The 17,636-nt window shown below is 45.9% G+C and overlaps 1 protein-coding gene across 2 annotated transcripts in view; it reads left to right on the plus strand.

Moving 5' to 3' along the window:
• The window catches only part of CCDC24 (coiled-coil domain containing 24), a 1,158,678-nt gene that overhangs the window by 311,373 nt on the left and 829,669 nt on the right, over positions 1-17,636 (plus strand). The gene's annotated exons all lie outside the window — the stretch shown is intronic.

Consider the following 17,636-nt stretch of genomic DNA (forward strand, 5'->3'; position numbering starts at 1 on the left):
AACTTCTATCCTATCCGTCTTCCCTCACTAACCAACCCCACCCACTTCCTTATAGAGCCATGTAAGCTCCTGGAAACAATGCAAATGGCAGCGGTGCGCTGTGTAAATCATCGTATCATAACAAAACAAACGGATAATGAGATTTCAAGTCCCCAAAAGGATGGCCAACAGCATTCACAACAGTAGTCTTGGTTTGAATGATCAAATCTGATTCTTTATTCCCTAGATAGTTCTTAATCTCCCTCATTATGCTATTATTGGTGTAGCTTTCACATTCGGTTGTTACCTGTTAATCTATGTTGTTGCTAATGAGAGCCAGCAAGATTTTAGAAGCATTTGTATCATGTAGCGCCATCTTGAACTCTTTCTATGAGAATTGAGTATGGGATCCTTCACTGGTTGTCCCTCGGGTAACCTTCTGATGCAGTTTCTCCATGATGTGTGAACATCACAGGTTTGCTGAATGCATGTTTCTTATAGTGCTCTGACTATGAAGATGCACTTTGCTATGCTCCCTAGGCGATGTACTAATGCAGCCGAATATCACACATGCTGTGCGACACCCACTGGTGCATTATCACATCCGATGGAGGTGGAGTGAACAGCAAGCAGACAGGATCCCTCCTCGTCCACACCCTGTGAAGGTACATCGAGCATTAGTCGGACCAGCCCAGTCCCTGGTGGCTTCCTTTCCCCACTTACAAAGATGGGAAGTTCAGACAACTCGCCACAGTAAATAACATTATGCCATGTGGTTTTTCTGGAAATTTGCCTGATTAAATGTAATTCATCGGGTTGGCCATACCAGATGCAGATTTCCAGGACTACCCCATGTAGTAGTTCTACAAATCCACATTCATTATTTTCTTTTATATTATTGTATACTATACACATTTTACAAATGTACATAATCGGTGGAGCCAAGAGACCGTGACTTTGCCCCAAAGTTAGGGTTAGCTAATGATGACTGAAGCCTTCGGTAAGTGTTGGCAATAAAAGGCTTTGATTTTTATTGCACATAACATCATTGTAAAAACGTATTTTGTAGAGTATAACAAAACAAAATTACACAATGATAAACAAATGTACACTTTTGGGCACGAAGTCCAGGGGCGTGTACTTGGCCAGTGCCACCCTCTTGTTCTTGTTCCCACAACGTCTTGGGCTATGATCGTTGCCCTCTATCACTTTTTTCCCCCTTTTTTCTTATTTCCGGGTGCGTCGGTGGGATATGGCAAAAGAAAGTCTTCTGTGTGTGCACAATGACCGTGGTGCTCTGTCTGGTGTGCCCAGAAAACTAATACTCTCCTACCTGATGCTCTTCTTTTATCCTAGTGGATTTGCCCCTAGGCAAGTCATGTGGTTGGCGGGATTTTGTTGTCCCTCCGGCAGGCTTGCACCGACGGTGCTTCACACCTTGTGGTGCTGCTTTGTTATTCTCTTTTGCACCTCTCCCTTCCCTTCCTGACTTCGGCGCGGGACTTGTTAGTGCCTTTGCAGCCTGGTTTGCTTGGTGTGATGCTGGAAATGCATCGGAGGGACAGGGCATCCGTATCCTTGTCCTTTGCTGTTTTTATCGTGTGTTCTGTTGTGTTTTCCACGCAGGAGTTCATGTGGGACTCCTGGCGGTGCAGCTCTCTCTCCTTTGGTTTGGTGAACAGACCCGTGGGTAGGGGTAAAACCCTGTGCCCCTAGTGTATGTTTTTGGGCACCTGTGTGTGATCCACAGAGCAGGGTATGGGCGGGTGGCAGCTCCGTGCTGAATTGACTGGTGCCCTGAGCGTCCTCCATTTTGGGATGCCCAGGCCCTGTCATTGGAATCGGTACATTCCTGATGGAGACAAAATGGCCCCCATGGCCTCTTGCCTTCCATCACCTGTTACCCTGATCTTCCCGAAGTACCGGGAAGCCCTGCCTCTGTCCCTTCCCCCTGACTGGCTGTTGGGTGCAAGTTTCATATATGGAAGTGAGGGGAAGTGCCGACCAGACTGGCTGGAGCCTTCTCAACGACCGTATGTTGTGGGTACGCCTGTGGGTGGGACCTGGGTGAATGGAGTGTGTGACGAATATACATTCTATGTTGTGACTGTCTAGTATCTGGTGGTTGACACAATGGTTGAGACAGCCCTTCCCGAAACCGGTATGAATGCAGCTTGGAGTGTTGAATGGATCGGTACTTGTCCCAATACACATAACTTGTTGTGAATGTCTGGAGAGAAGTGAATGGCCTGAATACCTTGTGTGCCTGATTGGTTTCCTGCCTGCATGAATGCCCGTAGTCGTGATTGGATGCTTGAGTATGACCCAGCGGAATGAATGGGAGATCAACAGTATATCTGGGGACCTCTCACTCCTCGGAATCTTGTTCATAAGCTGATGTCCACTACGACGAGTAACTGGAGTGAAGCTTAACCTTGAGCCCTGCTGGATGAGAAGAATTGCTGTTGCTCTCAGTTGCAATCTGAAAGCTGCTGTGCTTCAAGAACTGACCCAGAGAGGACCTGGTATGGCGCCCTCTTCCCGAGCCACGAGGGACCATCGTGCACAGCTGATCTTTGCCTAAGCTCCCTGGTAGACAGACCTTCGACAGGCTGCCGACCCGATACTGGGACTGCTGCGGAACTTCAAGGAGAAGCGCCCGGACTGTTGACCGCCACTGTCGCCGACTGCCGTCGCCGACCGGAGCCGCTGTGCTCCCATTGCCTAAGAACTTCATTGATCCACGGACGCTCTCGTCCGCATCATCGCCGCTGTATCCTGCTGGAGAAGGCCTGACCGTCGACGCGCCGAGGATCATCCACCGGTGGGTTTCCCGCCACCCAAAGACCACAGAGACGCCGAGGATTCGACGCCCTTGCTGGGCCACAGTTCTTCAACTCTTTGCGGTCCAGAACTATCGACACTGAGGTGCCCCGCATGCCTCTTCCTGGTAGGACGTTTACGCTTCCCCATCAACGAGCACCGCTAGGAACGACACGGCTACTTCACTGTCGTAGCTCGACCTGTTCTCCGTCCGACGTTCGACGACCCGTGACTCCTGCCTGAAAGGGAGGACAATCAAGAAGGGTTGTCGATTTCCCCGACACGGAACGCTACAACACCAAGGTACTTTGGGGTTGCAGAACTATTGGGAAGTCTAAGGGTGAACAATATATGGACTGGGCTTGTATCTTTCTTCTACAGGTTGCCCAGGTGGGGGGATCTCCACACAGAGCTGTGTTTAACGGTAGTCACCAGTATTCTGCCTATTGCTCAACCATCCTGCTTTCCTTCCTCTCTCTACTGCTGGTTTCCTCTTTATTTTGATCTGTGTGTCATTCTGACCGTATGCACTTTAATAAGATCTAATAACGTAAGTGGTACCACTTTAGAATTGTACATATTTACCATTGTTGATTTTCGGAGTACAAAGTGAGTTATCGTGATCGTGTATATGACCTTGAATATTAATTATATAAAGACTGTGTTTTAACCGATACAGTGTGTGGACATTCCTTCGTGGGTGCTTGGGGACTACACTGTACTTAAGAACCAGCTTGCATCACCTCCAGCGAAACTAGGTCTTGATTGCTCGATTACGTTACCATAATAGATAATCTTGGCAGGGGTCTCTGTGCCTTCCCTCTACCATATAGAGAGCGGAAGTGCAGACCCCCCCTCCGGTCTTTACACTTGGTCCCAAGTCTAACGTCTATGCCACAAACAGCAGGGGCAGGGTGGGACCCGGTGCTTTGTGGCCTCTTGTTGTTTTGGCTGCGTGAGGCAGCCTACATTTTGTCCCTCGGTCCACCTTACCCCCCAACCTCTCAGAAAATTCTCCCACACTTTCTAGCTGCAGGGGTGCCCCCCTCCGCAACGCTGGCTATAATCAGTGGAGCCAAGAGACAGTGACTGCTCCCCAAAGTTAGGGTTAGCTAATGATGTCTGAAGAGTTGGGAGAGTTGGGTAAGTGTTGGCACTAAAAGCAGTGATTTGTATTGCATATAACATCATTGTAAAAATGTATTTTGTAAAGTATAACAAAATCACACAATAATAAGCAAATGTGGGTTTGTACCTGGCCCGTTCCGCCACATAAATCCCTTGCGGCCAGACTGCTTATCAACTCCGCATAGAAACTATCCATTCCTTTGTCTCCCTTTTCCTTAGACTTATAATGTGATTTTTAAATGCTTATACTAATGATAATGATGTATTATTTATATAGCGCCTTAATCCAAAGCTCTTTACAGAGCACATATTTACATACAATATCACACAACCGAAGTTGATACTCATTTATCGACCTCAGAAGGATGAAAGGCTGAGTTGGCCTTGCCGGGATTCGAACCTGCAACCTGCAGATCACACTCAGATCGCAGCAGTGAGCGCTCAACCCGCTGAGCTATCTTACCGGCAACCTAGCACAGTATCTTATACTGTGCTATGTTTCCTCTGGGTCAGCCAGTGAAATAGCACTGTGCTTGATTAAATGGATTCCCCTACGTGTGCAGAATTTCTCCATCCCCCCAATTGAGTTTTTTCCTTGCAATGTCTGTAGCTTTATACGAATTTGCCGCCAACCATCTCATTCTGGGCAGCATTGCTGAGTAAAATATGTGTGCAATGCCTGCCAGGATGCACATGTGTCCGCCAGAAACTGTTTACTTCCTTGTTCCATCAAGTAATTTCCCCCTAGGTGGATAATCCAGATTTCGTGTGGGTCCCTGAAGGCTACTAAATCTGCCAGGTGATCGTGTATTTCTGACCATTTCGTCAGTGGAGTAACTTTGCTGAAAATGTTGGGGGGGGGAGGGCATGACATCTGAAGAAAAGGTGCCCCAGCCAAATGAATGGGGACACAATGGTTTGCCATGAAAGTTGGGGGGGGGGCAAACACCCCTGTCCCCCCCCTAAAATTACGCCCATGCATTTCATGTCCCTGTACCTCCACCATGATGTGATAGTGTTTTTAAATGCTAGTCTCTCTTTTGTGTTCCCGACCATCTCCCTGTCTTGAAAATGAACGAGTGTCCAATTATCCAAGCTGTTTTGAAAGGGGCTTCTTGTTCTGTTTGCGAGAAAAACATTATATTAGTTCTGGTCTTTTATAGCGCTTGTAACAATCCGCTTTCCAAATCCCAATTGTTTTGACTTTTTTAGCCCCCAAACCACTTTGCGACGTGGTTGTTGCTGCCCATTTTATTCCTTGCTGTCCAAGCTAGCTTTTCCAATGGTTTTCACGAGTACGGCTTTAAATTGAAACTAACTTGGCACACTGCCATCCCTGTGCAACAGGAAATTACTGGCCACTAGTGGGCGGTTTTTAGCGTAATTGTTGGTGGTACACACCGGCAGTTTGTTATGTCCTCTATGCAGTATATACTAATTTTACTTTTGCCCCATATCTTGGATGTTTGCACTTCACCTTTAATGCTGCCCTCTTGAATTTGCACATCCAACATGCCAAACCATTGCTGGCTTTAGTACTTGTAGCGATGGCTTCGCTTAACCTGATGCTCCGAAATATGCCATGCTAAATGCTGCTCTAAACAGATTTGTCTCCTACTCGTGTGAGCACACCGTATCCAGTAACTTTAATAAAATATCAATTTTTTCTTGTCCTTCTGAGGACCTTCTAACTTCCCCAAACATTTCAGTGCGTAAGTTATTAGCGAGCTGCAGGTTGGGTCTGAACCTCCCTGAATTTTAGCAAAATAGGCCTCCGCCGTTGGGTATCTTTTTGCCCAATCTTTTTTCTTACCCTGCTTGTAAGCCCATTCCAGAAATGTATTTATCTCTTTAGTCATTATCGATTTCACATGTGAGAAACCTGTTAGCTTTAGTACCGTTTCCAGACACTTACTGTATTGAGCTGCGGTGTTGGCTGCCAATGCATTCTTTGCGAGCCCCAATAATAACCCTGTAGCAGGGACTGTGTTTTCTGCAGGAGGCTTGCACCTGCTGCCTCCCGTCTGAGATGTGTGTAGCTGTTGCTGATGCATCTTGCCCGGCCGTCGGGCGTTGATGCGGCCCTCATTCCTTTGTTAGTACCTCCCAGCATTCTCCAGAGATTTCCATCATCTTTGTCCGCCTGTGGACTCATGCGACGAAAAGTACTACACTGAAATCGAAATAATGCATCTGCAATATTATTGTCTGTGCCAGCGATGTGCTTCGACCTCTGTCAATGTTTATGTTAAGAGTTATGGTGGTCATGGCCCTTAGCACCCTTAACACCAGATGGCAAGTAGTTGATCTGCTGTTTGATACCTACTACTTCCGTATTGACTGACCATGCGATCAGTTCAGTGTTTGCTTGCCGTTCTCCCCAAATATGTAGCGCCAGCCATAATGGGATGATCTATAGTGGGATGATCTCTAGCAATGTAATGTTTCTTGTCAGCCCCTGCGTATGCCATGCTTCTGGCCATGACCCTGCACACCATGCCTTGTCTAGTATAGCTCCAAACCCTTTACTCTCAGCTGCATCAGTAAATAGCACTCTTTTATTTTCTGTGTTTAATGGCGTTCCCCATATTCTTGTACCATTGAAATTTGTTAAAACCTCTTCCCACATCAGCAAATAATTTCTAACTTCCTCCCTCAACCTATTGTGGAGGTGGGATTTTGCGAAGCCTCTGGTCTTCATTTCCAGTCTTCTTGAAAACACTTTCCCCTGTGGGATCACTCTGGCAGCGAAGTTGAGGCTACCTGCTAATGATTGTATTTCCCTAACGGTCCCCTTATCTCTACCTCTTAGCATTCTGAGCTTTTGGAGTAGCACCTCTGTTTTCCCGGCTGGGAATCCTACATTCCCCTGCTGCTGTGTCTATCTCAATACCCAGGAAAAATATGCTTGTAGCTGGGTTGGTGGTTTTCTCCTTTGCCAGCGGTATGCCCCACTGCGCCACCATTTTTATTATTTCTGATAGGGATTCCCTGAATTCCCCTGTGCCCGGGTGACCTATCAAGAGGAAGTCATCCAGGTAGTGTACCACCTGGGCTCCCGGTCGTTTTTTTCAAGAAAGCCCATTGAAAAGATGAACTGAACTGTTCAAATAGTGCACCTGATACCGCACATCCCATAGACAGGCACTTATCTACATAGTATTTATTTTCAAAATTGAAACCTAACCAAGATTGAGAGTTAGGGTGTACTGGCAGTAATCTAAAGGCAGACTGTCTACTTTAGCCATTTACACATTTCTCCCATATTGTTTTATCAACCTAAGTGCCTCGTGGAAATGTGTGTATGTCACTGCAGCCTCCGTCTCGGCTATCCGTTCATTCACTGACTAGCCCCGGGGGTAGGACAAGTGATGTATTGGCTTAAACTGTCTTGGTTCTTTTTTGGGTACCAGGACGGTACCGAAAGGCATATCCTAACCGTAGTTCTTTTTCTATTTTTTTCCTTAATAATGCTGGATTCCCTACTAAAGATTTCAAATTCTTTTGGAATCGCAATGGACCCCTGCCCTTTGAATGGAATGGTATGTTGAAACTTTCTAGGAAGAAGTTTTTTATAGACTGCCCAATTGCCTTGTATGCTGCTATTATGTGTATGCAATTCCTGAGTTTAAAGGGTATTCTCCCTGGTGTTATGGATTTGTTAATGCTCTGTACTGCCCCTGGGACACCCTTGAATCCGCTTTTGTTTTTGGAGCGACTTAGTTTCGCTACCTTGGCTCATTTTGCTCCTCTCTTTTGGGGCCTTTACTTGGTAATTTGGTGCATCCACTGATGCTTTGCTCCCCCCACATTTTGTGAAATTGTTCTTATATCTGCACTCCCTCCCCTAACTTCAAACATGTAATGTTGCACCTGCCTGAGTTTGTGGTTTGCTTGTATTCTGGCTGCAGGTATTCAACCTAGCCACCCATGGCTGCTTTTTCCAAAAGTCCTGCTCGCTCTTATTCTGATGCTCTGACTCAGTGGCTTTCCCGTTGTTTGTCTGTGAGGTGCAGTGCTTTTCTCAGCGCAGCATGGGTTCTTTAGAACCTCCTGAATGTATAGACTGTTCTGCACATCCCACTATATTTCTGGGTGTGCTGCCATGGCCCTCCTAAACTGCTCGTCATAGGTGAGTCAGGCTTCACCCCCAGAAACGTCCCTTACTTCCCAGATTTTATCTACATAAGCAAATACCCCGACTTCCTTTGGAGTTTTCTCTAAAATGACTGTCGCCATTATGTTAAATGCCGTAAAACAGTTGTCCCAATTGCTCTGAACCTGTGATTTCCTGGCCAATATTTTCTGTTCGATTCTCTTGGGATCCCAGAACACATCATGGCCTTTTTGGTGAGCCCCTAGTAATGAAAAAATGTCTATGTATTGTGTCCTCCAGATTGTTTCTTTAGCTACCTGTTCAATATTCCACGCTAATGATCTCTTAAATCTGTTAAATATCTCTTTTATAGGCCTTTTAGAGTTTATAGCAATTGTGGCGTTGTCACCAATGAGCTTTGCTCTTGTGGAGCGTTTAGCACAGTGTCATTGGTGATGGTGATTGCTGTTGGACCCGTACCTGCTGTTACTGGGACTGGTAATGAGGCCCCAGCCATGGTGTGAGATACTGTGTCGCTCTGTACGGCGCTAGGACCTCCACCCCATACCCTTAAATGACCAATCTCACCTTTGCCCTGCTCCTCGCTTCCGTCTGACCCCGTGCCCTTTATCTATTTAGCCCCTAACTCGGTTACCATCTTTTCTAATCTGTCAAATTTTGTATTAACCAACATTTCTCGCTGTATGAAATACTTTTTGCAAAATTGTCAAACATTTCTGTAATGTGTGCTTCCTTTTTGCCTTTCTTCGTGTTCTGTTACCCCCAGGCGGCTGCTATCGTTTCTTTCTCTGGTGCTGCTGGATTCCTGCTCTCTCTGGCCTTCTTTTCTGGTGGTTCCTCAGTCTCCTAATGTTCAAAGCTCTCATCCTCCTCTTCATCTGAATCTTCTCCAAGTCTTTTTCGTGCCCAGCCGTGCAATTTCTCAGCTGCTGTTGCCCACTCCAGGAGCTTTTAGCCCCTTTTGTTGTTCATCGTTTTTCCCTTGTCGGCCATTTCTTTATGTCAAACCAAAAAATAAATTGAGCCCTGCTGAACTTGTGCGGGTTTATGCTGCAGCTGACTGGTCTTAGATGTTCTTGAGTGCCACTCGTGTAAATATACCAAGGCTGTTATGTTTTTAAAAACTTGCTTGCATAAAACAAGCTCCATTGTGTTTTAAATGCAAAATGTTTCCTCGACTGTGTCGGCTGTATATTTCTTTCCCAACAAAACAAAAGCACTGTCTCTTTACTTGCTTGCTTCCCGAGCCCGCAGCGTTACTTGTCAGTTTCTCCTTGTCCTGCAAGCTGTTGCTGGGCAATGCTCGCCGGATCGTCTCTTCTTCTTCTCCTCCCGGGCTTGCGTATGCTTGACGCTGCAGCCTCTGCATGCTCGGCAGCTCCACGCCGCTCGCTCCGCTACTTTCAGGTGTCTCATACATCAACCAACGCTGCTCCTTACAGCCTGCCCCTGAAGAGGAAATCCGGAAGCTTCCACCGGCGGACCGCGTAAAACCGTGATGAACGAGGAAGCCTGCTCTTGGCTTACCGCTCCATTCTTTTCGGGTGTCATTCAGGTCAGCCTGCTTTTGCTTCTACGTACTTCACAAAGCTGCTCCTTTTCGCCTACACTTGAAGGTGGAATACCTGGAAGCTTCCGCTGGTGGCCCGTCCAACTTGCAATCCCCTAGGATGGCTGTTCTTGGCTCACTGAAGCAGGATCAAGCTTGCAGTAAGAGACACAGCTCCAGTAGGCCAATGCTCAATGAAAAGAAAGTCTTTTGCATGCACAGATGACCGTGAGCCTCATTACTCCATCTTCTCGTGTTGAGTATGTAGTCGTGGGTTTGCATTCTTCTTGGTCTGTGTGGTCTTGTCACAGTAGGTCTGGTTTCACAGGGTCTTCGCAGTGTCTCCTACCTGATGCTCTTCTTTTATCCTAGTGGACTTGCCCCTAGACAAGTCATGTGGTTGGGGGGTTTTTGTTGCCCTCTGGCCCCCTGGCGTCGACGTGCTTCTCACCTTGTTGTGCTGCTTTATTATTTTCATTTGCACCTCTCCTTATCCTTCCTGACTTGGGCGCGGCACTTGTTATTGTCTTAGCCCCAGGTCTCACATATATGCTACAAACAGCGGGGGTGGGTTGGGGACCAGTGCTTTGTGGCCTCTTGTTGTTTTGGCTTTGTGAAGCAGCCTCTATTTTGTCCCTCGGTCTCCCTTACCCACAAATTATTCTCCTGTGCTTTCTAGCAGCAGGGGTGCCCCCCTCTGCAGCGCTGGCCAAAAGGGTCAGTTGTGAGTCCAGGGCCAGTGCTGGGTGTGTGCAGCATGTGCGGCTGCACTTGGCCCTGCACGGCTCGTGGGGACCCACGCAGAGGTCTGTGTGCTCAGTGCACCACTCTGAGCACCTCGCACGGACGGCCCATGCTACAGAGAAACACTTTTTTATAAGTTGCGTGCAAGCATGGGGGGCAGGCGAGCCATGGGCAGTGGTCGAAGTGAGCGGGAATGGTCGGGAGCTGTGTTCTACTACTTTTATTTTTTACTGCTAACAGCTCCACTACTTTTTGCAACCATTTTCACCCTTCCGGATATGTTCTATATGAAGTTAAAGCACATTTATACACTTTACCACCGGATATCCGTGACACTAAACTGAACTCTAATTCAACTCAATTGGCAGCCAACCATCATGATTGAAACCCTTGAAAAATGTGTTGCATGTTGCTCCCTTCCTTCCTATTCTGTCCCCCGCCGGAGTCACAGTTCCACTACTTTTTTGGTACACTTCTATCACTGGCCATTTGGGACTGTAACACTATAACCCGTTTGCCGGCGCCACTGCAAACATTCTGGTCAATAGTAGTCCTGATTCTACCCCAGACAAGCATGTGAGCTCGCAGCGCTGCCACGCCTTTATGGGTTTATGCACATGCCAAAGAAGACACCTCGTTATGGAATTTTAGAAAAACGGAAACACTCTTTTCAATAGTGATAATTTAGTTGGACATAATATGTATCGCTCCCAGGAGCACTTGTGTACAGGCGCATTAATAAATGACTTGTATCATGAATCTACTTAAGCAATGTTTGTGTAACTTTTCGCTTGTATCTTGTGTCGTACCCTCGTGTTCTATCCCAATGAGAATTACAGTGCCAGAGGGAAGGAGGGACCAAGGCAGCCATACTGACTGCTGGGATGAGCCAGAGTGTGCACTTGCCCGAAGATTAGGGATTAGCGGCAGAGTCGGGGGGGGGGGGGAGAATACAGAGCAGGCGAGTGGCATCCCTCTATGGATGGCGTTATTCCTTCTGGGGATTGCCCTATTGAAGGCCGACCATCAGGGCGCAATGACATGATGCGTTGTTATTCGGTGCATGCAGACCGCCATTGGCCGTGCAATTAGTAGCCGAATTCCGGTGCAGAGTCCAGTCTGCCTCCAGCTTTTGTTGTGAACTGTTTGTCCCGAGGAGCTGCACGACGAGTCCTGAGAGTTCAGTCCTCTTTCTATCACTACTGGGTCTGCCTTCATATACCCCTCCAGCACACGGAGCGCGGCGCGGAGTCCGGTACAGAGTCCAGTCTGCCTCCAGCTTTTGTTGTGAACTGTTTGTCCTGAGGAGCTGCACGACGAGTCCTGAGAGTTCAGTCCTCTTTCTATCACTACTGGGTCTGCCTTCATAAACCCCTCCAGCGCGCGGAGTCCAGTGCAGAGTCCAGTCTGCCTCCAGTCCGCCTTCGCCGCTGAAGCCGTTAAGGTTCTGTGAACCCCGGACCGCCGGTAAGAGTCAATCATGGTACCTGATATCCGCCCACATACGCGGCAAACAACATTGAATGCTCGTAATCGCAGCGAGCTCTCCTTTTCATCTGAAGCCGCGATGTCAGCTGCTAGCGTTCCCACCAACCCTCCCCCTCCCCTTTACCCCTCCGTGTCCACTCCTTTTTCCCCCGCTCCCGCACCTCTTCCCTCTCCCGTCCCAGCCCGTCCCTGTTCTCCCTCCCTCTCCCTCCCGGCTCAATATGCAGCCGTAAGTCCCCCTGTTGGTCTCTTACTGCCTGATACTGGCGGAATCAAAGCACCAATTATCGCTGTACATCCAGCTGATGTGCTTGCGGTCGATGTGCAGGCTCAGAAAGTGCTTCACCAAACACTGACCGATGATTTGCACACAAGGCCGGGAGGCACGGCTGTAATCAACGTGTCAAAGTTGAATGTAGGAGCTGACACATTTGTTGTCTTGGATATTGCCAATCAGTCATTGGCGGACATATGTTGCGGTGAAATCGATGTAGTCGAACAAGCTGTGACGTCTGAATGTTCGACATAGATCTCTAACTCGAATGAGCCGTCTAATGCTTCTAATGACATTTCAAAGGCAGCGAAACTGAATATAGTGCTACCCCAATCAAATTCACTTACAGTCTCCTATGTGAGTAATGGACTTCAGATACTAGAGTAAACTGTGTTGGTCGAAATTGACACTGCGTCTTTTCTATCCCCGTTTGATGTAACAGACACAGAACTCTTAGCTATAAAATTACCAAATGGGCCAGGAAATCTGACAAACTTTTCCTTTTTTCCAACAATACATAGTGAAACAAACCCCGACTCTTCAGCTAGAGGAGTTGCTGTCGGGAAAATGGTACCTGAAACTGTGATAGACGTGCAAAGTAGAGACGCAGTATGTCCATTGGAGACTTTTGTACTCCAGCCTCACATGCCCTCCCGGCCAACTAATAGCCATAAAAAACATCTGGGAGTGGATCTGGCTGGACAGGAAGCGCGGCTGACGGAACGGTTGACAGCTGACTATTATGCTGTAAAAAACAAACTAATCAACACCTTTTCTATGGCTCCGCAAAGTACATCAATTGCAAAAGAAAAGCTGACTAGCAACAATGATAATGGAGTGAAGTCCGTCCATAATTCAAAAAACGTCATGCTTAAATCATGGACGAGCACACCGCATCAAAAAGATGTACAGAGCCCACAAAATACGGGCATTACCTCGACAAGAAATGTATACTTGAGCTCCTCAAAGAAGCAGACTGAACACTTGCGATATCATTGTAACACAAAAGCAGCTCATCAATTCCCAAGAAATGAATGGCGTTCAAGTAAACGGTACGAACCGTCTATCCTATAGTCCGAGTCAGACACTCGCAACAAAGAGAACTTATCGGTGGCAGCTGGGATACAGATTCATAACAATGTTCTAGCGGCCACATCTTTATGAGACTCTAAATGAGACTGTAAAAGACCAGAATGCCCTGATGCACAATCTAATAAATAAAGTCTCGTCACTGGAAGAAAATAATACTCATCTATTGACCAGAGTTGAACGTGAAGCTGAGATCTCCTTTCAATGGCAAAATCGGCTGGGAGATCTTGCAATGAAATACCATACGGACATAAATGACCAAATGGAGGCAATTTTGGAAATAATGAAGTGGTGTCGTCACTATATACCAATGAACACGGCGGTCAGTGATGGTCCCCAAAATGAGAGATTTATTAGATGCCAAACAACTGAGAGAAGGAAGTGCAAAAGCAGTGCCACATGACGGAGAGCAAACTCAGAAAACAGAGACAAGAAGCTCTAAGGAAACAATTTAACATAAAGGAAGGAACAGTTGGAAATCAAAAAGCCTCCCTTAAATCTGTTTCGTAAAATTTTTCCAACAGAGTTTAGCTATCGCAAACCATTAAAGAAGATGTGACTGTGCTACTATCATGGAACACTAGAGGTTTTCGGCATTTGTTCCAGAATTTTTAAGTTTCTCTAGAAAACAATTTTGCAGTATATCTCCAGGAGACATGGCTGCGGGAGGTACCTTCCAGAGATGGGTATTCTATTGTTATGAATCCGGCTGGAAAAAATCAGTTTGGTCGACCGTTCTCTGGGCTACTGACCATGATAAACAACGCCTCCGGATGGGAGATTTTGCATTCTTTCTCTCCAAATCTGTTTGTGCAGGGAGCAACTCTCCAAAACAAATGTGGACCCAGTGCAACACTTAAGTATTTACTGCTGATTAATACTTACTGGAACCCAGCGATGATCTCCTCACGTCACTTTATACCATCGATAACAAAATTGATCGATGACAGTATGGAACTGCTGTCTGAGCTACAAGTAATAGTGTGTGATCTAAATTTCTTGTGGTTCGATGACCACAGGACAATGATAAAACACATGTATGAAGCACTCAACACCTGTAGAGGCTATCAATTTCAGTCAGCAATGAATGCCAGGAACTGTCATATGTTAAACGGTCAAACAAAAGGTGATTGTCCTCCGAACTATACATGGCAACGTGATGGCAGTGAAAAAATCATTGACTACTTTTGGGCATCAAATACTATGTCAAATGAGATCGTACAGCTGAAGATTCTGAAATCAACACTTAGCGATCACAACCTTCTCGAACTAACTTTAAAGGCGTCTTCATCAACAAAAGAAGATAGATTCACTCAGCCCGTTGAGGTAAACCAACGATGAAACCGACTAAAAATAAACAATAATCAAATGAAGAGGTTAAATGACATGATGTCCTCAGAAGATGTGGCACCACTCAACAAATTAAGTTACACTGCTCTGTTGACAGACTTTCAAACAATGTTTAACCAACCAAACAGTAGCACATACATAAAAAAAATATGAATTTAGTGCACTGGTGTCCCAAAAAAAACAACAATTGCAACGTGACATGAGAAAATTAAAAAAATATTCAGACCCAAATAAATCGACGCGAATGAAACATCTTAAGGCGAAATACAGTAACTGGTTGAAATGTTTTACAACTATGAGAGACCAAGAGCGAGGAGAGCGAATTCTAAAGCTAATTATTTGTCATCAGACAAAGGAATTATGGAATATCATAAACAACAAAGCCATATTCCAGAATACAAAGACCCATCGTGGTATTTCCAAGGCCAGTTGGGTACAACACTTTGCTAAGGTCCAGAAGAGTGAGGAAATGCCCGTAGCTGTCTATTCCTGGAATGTAATTGAATCGAGAGAGGACATATCAACAGCAATTAAACATCTAAAAAACTCCCGAGCAGCGGGACCTGACGGTCTAACCAACGTCTTACTAAAGCAAATAATGAGCATTGGACAACCTTCATTTATCATCTGTTTCGAGTGATAGCTATCACAAAGTTGATTCCCGACTCTTGGAACTCTGCCATCATAGTTCCTATCTTTAAAAAAGGCAACCAAGATGACCCGGCGAACTACCGTCCAATTGCCCTATTGGACATAGTGGGCAGGATTTTTGCATCCTTTTTACAGCTGAAGTTGTCAAAGTGGGGTATTATCTCAGGCCATTTCGATATACGTCAGACAGGCTTCACTAAGGGTGTTGGAACGGAAATGAATCTGACTATATTGAATCTTTTGAAACTCGAAGTCCTGCAACAAGGCAAAAATCTGTTTATCGCTTTCATTGACATGAAACAAGCGTTCGATTTACTTGATCGATTAAAATTGTGGGAAAAATTGAAGAGCTGGTTGTGTCCGCTTGAATTATTGCAGCCAATAATAGCCCTCCATAAAGATACTTCGATCAGAGTGCGAATTAACGAAGCTGGTGAGCTCACTGAGAAAATAATTACCAACAAGGGAGTCAAACAGGGATGCCCCCTGGCTGCCCTTCTTTTCAAATTATTTATATCAGATGTTTCTGAAGCTTTTTCTCAGACGCAATGTTTTCCACCAAAGATCAACAGCCATAGTATCAGTTGGACAATATATGCGGACGATATTGTCCTAATGGACCAGTGGTCGAACTGTAGGAAAGGAAATAGTGGAACTATGTTCCCTATTGTCCTGAACTGCTCCCCACAAACCCCATTGACGCATCCCCTCCAATGCACAATACACCCCCCAAAAAACATGCGCTTGATGTTTAAGGGGACATCTAGTGCAGTGCACTGAAAGTGCAAGTTTCAACTTCACCTACACCTTTATTCTAAAACGAAACCATTCTGGAACGGTTTCTTTTTCAAATAAAAATATAGGAACGGTAAAACCTAATTAAAAGAAGTAGAGGAGCACCGCTCCCGACCGCTCCCACCCACTTCGACCACTGTAATGGTCTCGACACCAATTGGCCTTCAGAGACTTCTATTGGCTTTAGAAAAGTATTTAAGTGATAACTCTCTACAAATCAATGAAGATAATGTCATTTTTAAACACCTCAAAAATATTAGCCAAAAACTCCAGATGGAAACTTGCGGTAGTACAGATACAACACGTACCAACTGTTCGATATCTAGGCATCCAATTCAATACCTCAATTGGAGAGCACGAATGGATGTCCGATCTTAAACAACGTATGTTGACCTTTTCACTGCAAGGGGCTAAGCTTCATGCCGAATACGGTAAGTTCACTCTAAAACCTGTATTAAATTTTTATATTCAAAAAGTGATCCCGTTGATAACTTTCGGAGCCGAGGCTGGCTGGAATCTAGACCATCATCTGTAGTCAACCCTTGAAGGTTTGTTTTGGAGACGTATCCTCAAGCTTCCAAAGGGCATCTCAATGATTTCCATAAGATACAAACTGGGAATCGAATCGATATCGTTGGCTATGCTACGGAAGATGTCGCTATCGGTTTTGGCCCCGGCATACCAAATCTTCTCAACGGCGAGCCAAAAGCAATATCGCGGCACCCTGCAAAATTGGTACATCAGACTAAAAATGATCCTAGAATTTGCAGATATAAAGTGGGAAACACTTATAGCAATGCCCCAAATTTCCAAACAGAATCTAAGAAAAGGGAACTGGATACAAAACTTAGAACAAAGAAACCTTCTGTCTTCGTCGATTGATTTGGGGCCTCAATCTAACTGTTTAGATCGTCTGCCAAGATACCTTCAAAAATTTCCTTCAAGAAAACATTGCAACCAATTCATGAGATTGCGTTTAAATGCTTACACAACTAAGGAAATTCAATGGAAGCGAAGAGCCCCCAACATTGATAATAATCTCTGTAGATTCTGTGTACAATCAGTTGAATCAGTGAAACCCCTGATCACAGAATGTCAAAATTTAACGCAGTCACGTAATCGCCACCTCGGACCCTTTGCTCCAGTAGATGAAGACTGTCATGATCTCTGCTTCCAAAAGGTCAGGGTTTTCCCAACTCCCTTGGAAGCAGATCCATAACCCAGGTCCCGAGTGCCAACCAGTCCCAATTGGGACCTTTTGGACCCAGTCCTGGCGCCAGTGGCACCAGGCTCATAAATATGCCCAGTCCCAGCGCTGGAAGCGCCGGGCTCATAATGCTTGGGTGGACTTACCTTCAGCAGACCATGTTGCTTACTTGCCTGCCAGTTGAGCCTCTGATCCTCTTCTGTTTGGAACTACTTTTCTTGTTGGGTGGGGCTGGAGCCACGCCCTAGATTCAGAACACTGGAACTCTTCTGGAAGGCAGGAACTCTTTTCTTACCAGGAACTCTTTTCTTACTTAGGCGTGGCTGTGGAAGGAGACACCTAAGCACTACAGGAGGCTATTTAAACCACACCCGGTGGATGAATCTTGCTTTGCGTTATTCTGCAACCTCTGCAGCAGAACGCTCATCGTGTCTTCTGCATC

The sequence above is a fragment of the Ambystoma mexicanum genome, chromosome 1q (genome assembly GCF_040938575.1).
Source record: "Ambystoma mexicanum isolate Mex_15411 chromosome 1q, UKY_AmexF1_1, whole genome shotgun sequence".
Taxonomy (NCBI): domain Eukaryota; kingdom Metazoa; phylum Chordata; class Amphibia; order Caudata; family Ambystomatidae; genus Ambystoma; species Ambystoma mexicanum.